The following is a 9,494-nucleotide window of genomic DNA, read 5'->3' as shown; positions in this document are numbered from 1 at the left end:
CCTTTTTTTCTTAGTCAACCCACAAAAATTTAGTTGCAAAAGTGTAAAACTCGACATCGAGCCGGTAAGTTGACCTTTTTTTAAGTCAACCCGCCGGTGATTACAGCAGTTTGTCTGCCAATTTTTCGGTTCACAAAATTAGGAGGGCGATGATCGGTGTTGAGCTTGAAAAGGGGGCGATGAGTCGAAAAGGTTGGGAACCACTGGCCTAGGCGAAGTAAATAAGAGGCATGCACACTGAATGAAAAGTAATGCAGAGAATATAAGACACAAGCGACAAAATGAGGTGGCATGTGGCGGAAGGCGAGGTCGATAGGTCGTGGTCCGGTAATCCTGATGACTGGCTAGTATTGATTTAGAAGAAATTGCTTGTATTTCGACTTGAATGCGGACATGCTCGACGACTGTCGAATAGCCGGCGAGATGCTGTTCCACAATTGGGGTCCGGCATACCTGATAGAACAATGCGTTTTCTTGTATTCAGTCTTGATCAGAGAGAGAGAGAGAATCTTTATTCGTATACATTACATATGGCAGTTGTTCTTCGTTGACACGCGTGTGCTGTACTTGTGCGCTTTTGTCTCCGAGGTGAAGTAGTCGTTGAAATTTGAGGGACATTGAGTTGTCCAAGTCTGCCTCAGCGGCAGAGATGAGCATGGATTAGGATTAGGTTTTGAAAAAACAGGATTTGTGAAATTTTGTCGGATTTGGATTGGATTTGGATTAGACATTTTCTTCAGAACGGATTAGGATTTGGATTGGATTTACCTATTTTCTGGGAAATTGAAATGTCGTGTGGCGAATGGCGACAAACTTTATTCAGATCAGTTATTAATGTAATTATCGTTGCTAAATTATCTTGAATCAATTGAATCGTTGGTTGTGAAAGAAAATTTTCGAATCCTTCCATTGCATAAATTAGTATTTTTTCTGAATTTCCTGTTGAAATCGGATTAGGATTGGACATGGACTTGAATATGAAAAAGTTATGGATTCGGATTCGGATTTAGATTTAAAGGTTCGGATTTGGATTGGATTAGGACATAGAAATTTCAAATCCGCTCATCTCTGCTCAGCGGGCCCGAACGGATGTCCCCATCGCCAATACCAGTGATGAGAACAATTCGGGTAGGAATTTTTAGAAAGTTATTCGTATGGATATTTGAAAAAGATTCTTCGGATGCGGACGGATTGTTAATCATGGATACTCAAGCTGTCAGAAAGATTCCCAGAAATCAAGATCTGCTAATCATGCACTGCCGCAAACTCGACGTCGAAGATCTAAAGACAACCGGCAATACCGAACAAGGTCTCACATCAGTCCTACATAGCTTCTTGTAAAACATCGACCAATGAAGTCGGAATCCGTCCACAGGGTATAGTCTTGAAACTGCACCTGGCGTTGATTTGTGAAGTATACTCAAGTAGTTTCAAAAAGCATATTTAGTCAAGAGGTCGCATACTTTTAGCAGTTAATGTGCAAGAAGTATCTTCACGAGTAATCCAAAATGAGTGAAGTCTGAAGACACTACAAATAGGTAGGCCCTACAATCTTCGAAAATACATTCATCAGTTACTATGATGAACATTCCAAGTGGTTCTTATGACAATTTCACTCCTAAGTGATGAAAACTTATCCTAATATTTGTTTTCACTTTTCAAAATCCATATCGTTTAAAGCAGATAGTTTGCCCAATAACTTTTGACGTAAAAGTGGAATTAGGCAAAATATACTCGAGTATCATAAAAAAGTAAAAGTAATTTGTAAGTGATTTCGGGAATTCACTAAGGATATCCCTGAATTCACTGAATAAATTGTTTGGTTGCCTAAAAAACGCTGCACAAATTTCAATTGGCTCTGTGGCCGCTTCTACTGGTTGGAATTGAGCCAAATTTGTTTTGAAGCGTTTTGTAGGCAACCTAACCCAGAATCCTGAAATAAAAAGTTATTTTTGAAGAACTCAGACCAGTTACCACACCTCTGTTAATTCCTAGTTCTACGGCAAGGGTCGGCAACCTACGGCCCGCCAAGAGAAATCGTCCGGCCCGCGACATCATAATTAGTTATCACAAGAATACGGCCCGCCATTTCAAATTGAGTTTCAATCTGCAGTGCTGCACTGCTTGGAAAGAATGCGGCATTGCTACGATATAATAGGCTTATCATATTTTGGAAATAAAAAAAGAGGACACTTTTTCAGAAATTTGCAACTTGCAAAACCGGAGTGAAATTCTCAAAAACCGGTTAAGTTTTCCCACTTTGTGATCGGTTAAAAAAAAGGTCATCTTTTCCGCTCAGAGCCCAAAATAACGTTTTTTACTCCACATTGCCAGGTGGATGACTAAAAAAAAAAAAGGTCATCTTTTCGCTCAGAGCTAAAATCACCGTTTTTCACTCCGAAATACCCGTTGGAGCTTCACTTCTGTGCTAATATGCGGCATATCACTCGCAATTTGCTCTAGATGTGCTCTAAATCTCAAAAAGGGGACAAAATCTCAAAAAAGAGGACAAAAGGGCGTCCTCCGAGGACACTTTCAAAAAAGTCAAAAGAGAGGACAAATCCTCTTAAAAGAGGACGTATGGTAAGCCTACGATATAAGTAGCCTACATCGTATTAGTCTATTCTTACGCCATAAAACGAAGGTGCCTGAAGTAGGAGATGGAGATTGTCTGTAGGGTAGACTACATCACTACTTATCAATCGGGTGTATCTCGCAACCAAAGGTGTACCATATTTTTTATAGGTTTTTTACCACTCTGATGGGGGGTGACAATAAAGGTGTCCTTCCTCTGCTTGCTGGAATCAATCAATCAATCGTTGAGTTATATTTTTCATCTGAACAAGTCACACATTAGCCTATGTGCAATGCGATACGACACAATGCGATGTCATGAACAGATAAGAGGATGCGTCGAACGACACGCAGTTGCGATCCTATTATTCTAACATCCACCTCGGCCTAGAGTGCCCGATGGCACAGTTCTTTTCGATGTTGATCTTTTTGAAGCCGCGACCCTTTCTACAAGTTCTTTCAATTCCTACTGAGTGCCTTTTTTCTTCTCTCGGGTCTTCTTCTGGACTTTTTTTGTTGCCGTACGCGAGGGAAGAGGAGCCCAGTTAAACCTCCAACGGGCATCGAACCGGGCCGCCAGATTGGTAGGCGCTTATCGTCACCACTATACGCTATGCCCCCCACCAAAAACGCTTGGAACATCTCAGACACAATGACAAAATCTCAAACTTACACTGTTTAATTATAGATAACTATAGCCTCCGTAGGTTATAGTTATTTAAAGTTAAATTCACCAGAAGGCGCCAAGACAACAAACCTGAATAGTGTTTTGGCCACAATGATGAAAACTGTTTATATGATTTGGTCTCACAAACTGAATCACCAAAATTTACGCCAGATAATATTAGAAGCAGAGAATTAATATGGCGATGTCCTGTATATCTGCTATGTTCGCGCATTAAGTCGAGCAGCTATACTTGCACGAGTGTACGAACTGAGAAATGAAATAGAAACTCTTCTCGAGAATACAAATATCGCCAACTCATACTCTTGTAATCGAAAATGGTTATCTAATCTTGCTTTCTTTGTACATTTAACGTCACATCGGAACAAACTGGATTTGCAGCTTCGGGGGAAAACAGCTGAATACATGAGATGTTGATGCGCATTCGAAACAAATCTGCGACCCTGGGAATGTCAACAATACAAAGAAATGGAGGAGAGAAAACCTAGTAGGCTACCAACACTACATTTGTAACTGTGATACGAAATTTAATTACCGAATATTCACCCGCTTTTCCTAAATTCCTTCTCTACAAAATAAATTCCGACTATTCCGTTTAATGTGTACGCCAATACCATTGCCTGAAAATTTGAAATGGGCCGTTTTGAAATGCGATGCAGTTGAATTGAATGACAAATTTCATACGAAGAGCATATCGCTGCATGACTTTACAAAGAGTACGTTCTTGAAATTAGTCTTTATCCCAGCTTGACCAACAATGCAAAAGAAATTGCATCGATTTTTGGCAGCACGTACGCATGTAAACAATAGTAATCAACAATGAAATTCACGAATAGCAAGCTAAGATCAGTATTTCGGACGCCCATTTAAAATATGGTCTGATTCTTGCTTCATCTGACTTGTTACCAGAAGTTGAAAACCTCTCACAAAGCAAGCTACGTCAATTGTCAATTTATTCTGCGTTGTTGAAGCGTAAATAAATGTGTTTTGTTATTGGTATGATTGAGATTGCAGCAATGCAGGATAATATACCGAAGTGAGCATAAAATATAGCATTAAGAAAAATTCCGGCCCGCGAAAAAGTTGTACACTCGAAATTTGGCCCGTGACTACCAAAAGGTTGCCGACCCCTGTTCTACGGGATTCAGTGAATCCAAGCGAGGTAGTGTAATGGTGACGCGTCCGGCTTCTTCATCGGTATGTCGTGGGTTCAATCCCCAGCTGGGTCAGACCAACAACTCGAAAACTGTTTTCTGCGGCTATCCTGCTAGGCGCTCAGCATCCACAGATAGTATGGAGGAGAAAAATAGCAGATTAGACGACCTTGCTTAAAGATCGTATCACCATCGTCAAAGCATCTCGATTGTACCGGCGAAAATGAATCTGATCACTCTCTCTCTCTACTTGGGTGGGATTCATGACCCCTTTAAGCAGATCTGGTGCAAGCAATTGTTCGAATAATACTCGAAATGGCACTGTAACTAATAGAGCAGCAATGTCAACCAAGCCAAGATACAATATCCACGGTGGAAAAAACTGCTTCATATCGCTCATAAACTCACAAAAACATGTTTACAATGGGATGATTTATTGAAAAATTAAACTTTCGAAAATTAGATTCCAGTAACAAATACGATTACACACAATATAATTATCACATTTCTACATCATAGCTCTAGCAAAGCGAATTTTTCTATGAACATGATTAATCGAAAATGAATGTGCAAATTAACATGCGGATTCTTATTGCGAGCAGAAGACATCACAGGAGACACAATGCACCAAAATGAACCAACGACTGTTGTCTGTCTGATGAAGGATGATAATAATACTATCCTTAATGAACTAGCCAGTAAATCCAGAATTCCCCATGAAACATGACTCGATTTTATGAGCTCTTTTAGGGTGAATTGTAGCGAAACTGTCAATGAATTCGCCAATTTTACAATGCAACTGTCAATGTACAAGAAATGAAACATATCAATACACCGTTCACAACTCCGTCATACAAGCATATATAAACCACTCTAACGGACTTCACTGAAATTAATGAAAGGAAGTTCAGTGCAAATGTCATATGTGGATGAAAACAAAATTCATTCATAAAAATGAAATCCATAGACCATCGTATCGGCAAATCAGCCACATAATAGGTAGTATAAAATCTTGATTCATTGCCGCCAATAGGTACAATAACTACAAGAAGTCAAGAGGTAAATAGTTGCCACTCGTTGACAGCGAACAGTTAACAGATTCATATGTAGGGTCATGTCAGGGACATACCTGAATATGCTACCTGGCGATAAATAAATCCTAGAATGGCTTGAGTTGGGCCCGGGCAAATTCATGCATTTCACAATTCACCAAATCAAGTATTAGAATATTTGAGTTGAATCTAGCACCACTTGCTATGATGTCATACATAGGAATGACTAACAATGAAGAGAATTGTGCCACTTCCAGCCGCATTGGAAGGATTTGGTATATTATGACTAAGAAACGAACATAGTAATTAGTGTGCCTTGTGATGATTTGAGTTCTTCTATGCATATATGTATTGGGTAGCGTTTGGACACACGCTGCAGATGTTTTGTCAATGAACACACGACACCAATCAAATTGGCAAAGCTTTCTCAGTTAAACCAAGGCACTTGACAAACATTGATTGATTTGTTACCCAATATTCAAATAATATTCAATAGGGTACCGTATCAAAAGGCACAATTTCGGTACCACTACTAAAAAAGGTAAACCGTCACTCTAGGCAATTGACTTCAATTCAATTCAAACAATATTTTAGTACTCAAATCATTGTGCTTATCCAGCTTCCATTTGAAATAACACCTCAGCTACTACAACATACAAAACCATTTTGGACGGAGATTTTATCACTGTTGTTATTGAATTGATTGCTATGATTAGTTAGGCTAGATCTTTAAATTTACCTTCTAGACTACAACTTTATTAACTTATATCTTGTTTATCTGGCACAGGTAATCCTACTATCGGCCACGTTTTGGAGCAGAGCACGTCTTCCGCCTTGATTTTCTTCGCAGCAAAGTTACCAGGCATCACCCAATTGCCAGCCTGGACAACCCCGCCATGCCTTCCGAGTGGCACTGCCATTATGAACATGTCATTTTTATAAGGCTTGGGGCTGCTTTTCGAGGTCAGATTATTCCACAGATGGCCAGCTTGAAATTGGGCTTGAAGAGCGAGTTTGGTGACGGGAAGATCATTGCAGTCGCCAATCGCAAAAACATTTTCCAAGCCTTTAACTTGCAAGAATTCGTCTACCATCAACTGCCCTCTTTTGTTGATTTTATCAGGCAAACTGCTTGCGTAGGCTTCGCTGTTCACAGTCAGACCAAAACAAGGTATCACAAGATCTGCGTCTAATTCCAAACCATTGGTGGTTTTAACTTTCATCCCGTCTGTAAGAGCGTTCAATTGCAATTCCTCCATATTCTTGACTGTGTCACCCATAATTACATTGACTTTGAGATCTTTTAATCCACTTTCAACTCTTTTGAGCGCCTTATCAGCCAGACTCCTAGACACCAGAGTTGGCCCATTGTGTATTATGGTGACAGACTTGCCAGGATATTCCTCACCGATTTCTGCCGCCAGTTCAACACCAACGGCGCCTCCTCCGATGATAACTACTTTCTTCGAATTCTTAACTGCTTGAGCGTAATCTTCATATTGTTTGATGAGCTCAGATCTGCTCGCGCAAAGATCAGTTTTTCCTGGAAAAGGGCCAGAGCTTCCTGTTGCCAAAACAAGATGAGTGTACTGAATATCGTTCTCTTCACCCTCCAGGCTAACAGTTTTCTTTTCCGTATCCACAGATACAACCTTACCCTGTTTGAAACTCGCACTATATTTTGGGTGGAAGGGGAGAAACGTTCTGACGCTAAATCCAGGTTCAGAAGCAGCCCGTAGAGATGCAAGATTATGATGCATGCAATCTCTCTTATCTATCAAAGTGAAGCTTCCCTTCTCATTCATCTTGTCAGCGAGTGAAACACCGCCATATCCAGCTCCTACTATCACAACGTGACTTGCGCTCGGTAAACGTTTTTGCCCATCAGAGTAATTGCGATATCCAACCATAACAGCACCGGCTACAGCTCCAGCAGATAAAAGCTTGAGGAACTTCATGTCTCAAGGCAGTTTGAGGCAACAAGCTTTGACACTATATAAGGAACAAGTACTTTGTCATGAAGCTATAATTAATGTGGTTGGCGATTGATGTCACCATAGTACATAGGGCGACTCATCTATTTTTAGCAAAGGCTCAGCTACAGAAGTTCAAATTCATAACTCAATAATTTACAGCCATACCATACGAATGTAATACGGTGTCACTGTATACGAAATCTGGTAAAGTGTTATTAAAAAAGCAATACCCGGGTATACGAAATGTGTTCGTTGTTTTCTGTTAGTCACAGCCAGTGGAAGCATTGGCATTTTTTTCGGCACTTTGTTTTTGCAATTTGGATTGAGTTTTGGAAAAAATCGAAGTAAATACTGAGACAGACAAGATCCAGATTCAACAGAGAAAAGGCTCACTTTCAGATCGTGATTGACAAGTGTCTTGGTGTACTATCCTATATTACCTTACCTCTTCTAGAAACAGAAATAAGGAAAATATTACCCAGGGTTAGTCCCCACAGAAAATCGAAAGTGACATCCGTCAAATCTGTAATTTTCTGTCTAGGATGATTCGTGACTTATTGCAAAATTTCATGACATCACATGAACATAGAACAGTAAGCCCCTAAAAGTCCTAAAGTTCCATAACGAAACAGTGTTCCCCGAAAAGCCCTACGGTCAGGGATAGATCTAGAGTTAATGCTACGGTACACGTTTTGCCGGTTTTGGCTTCGCAATTTGGCCAATCGTAACAGAACAGCAAAGCAGAGTAGCTGTTTAGAATCAACTATTAGCTGACGGAATAATAGGTAGACCATGCACGTCCTATTATTATTCCAGCAATCTGACTTATTAACGATCTCGCACGCTGCAGCCTGGAGACAAGGTAACGCATCGCTGCAAATAAGCTAATGCAATAATGCCACCGCTCGAACTGCATAATAATAACACCGGTCAATGGTTATTCAAGCGTGAGTGACGCCTTTCTTCGCCAAAAAACAACCATAGATATTACGCTAAGGTTTTTCCAGACGTTTGAGTTTTTTTTTCAAATCTGTGCATCATTTACCAAGATTAGTCAGCGACTATTAATGACATGTCGGCTTAAACTTGCAGCCGACTTCGTTGTTTAGTTTTCAGTGCACACGTGGCGCTAAATGCAGTCTCGCAAAGCAAAGTTGTCTGTAAATCAGGGGCGGGCAACTTCTCCAGTCGGCGGGCCGATATAAGAAAATGAAGTACTTGGCGGGCCGGATTGCTAAATCGATACAGTAATCGTATATTCATCCACATATACAAGGAATAAATCTTATATAATGTGAAATTAAGGTGAAAACAAAGAGGCCAAAGCAGTATTGAATGAACTGATTAATGTAATCATCGAATGTGACTATGTGTCACATTCGATAATGTAATATACTTCAATAGGTGTTGAAGTCAATCGTTGGGTTATATTTTTCATCTGAACAAGTCACATACAATGTACAAGGCGATAAGACACAATGCGATGTCATGAACAGATAGTTAGGAGGTTTTCGAACGACACGCAGTTGCATGATCCTTTTAATCTAACATGTCCGCATTCAAGTCAAAATACAAGCAATTTCTTCTAAATCAATACTAGCCAGTCTGCAGGATTACCGGACCACGACCTAACATCGACCTCGCCCTCCACCACAAGCCGCCTCATTTTGTCCCTTGCGTCTTATATTCTCTTCATTACTTTTCATTCAGTGTGCAACTGTGCAGTGTACTGTACATGCCTTGATTGTTTAGTTCGTCTAGGCTAAGGTGGGTGTCTGATCTTAATGGCTACTCCAAGTTGTTTCGATACCTTCCTATTTTGAATCAACCATTATAAAGCTGCAAAAACCGATCCTCTGCCGCCAGAAGGAACATCTCTACACGCTGGGAATCTTCCATTAGTGTTGTTTTGTCATTCGGCTGTTTTACAGCTGATTTTGTGTGTGCTGTACCGTAACCGTGCGCTGTTTACTGCCGTTCGCGACTTGTGTACTTGTCATTATTACGGAACAACGACAAAATTCTTCCTATATTTCGAACTTGGTTAACCTCA

At 40.3% G+C, this 9,494-nt stretch overlaps 1 pseudogene; it reads right to left on the bottom strand.

Annotated features, from left to right (window-relative positions):
- Positions 1-6,155: 6,155 nt before the first annotated feature.
- LOC145450922 (ferroptosis suppressor protein 1 pseudogene) lies at positions 6,156-7,535 on the bottom strand (annotated as a pseudogene).
- Between the last annotated feature and the right edge of the window lie 1,959 nt (positions 7,536-9,494).

This window comes from Botryllus schlosseri, chromosome 11 (genome assembly GCF_051294905.1).
Source record: "Botryllus schlosseri isolate E-star chromosome 11, Bs_hap1, whole genome shotgun sequence".
Lineage (NCBI taxonomy): Eukaryota > Metazoa > Chordata > Ascidiacea > Stolidobranchia > Styelidae > Botryllus > Botryllus schlosseri.
Note: the sequence above shows the minus strand (reverse complement) of the source record. Positions and strands in the feature narration are given on the sequence as shown.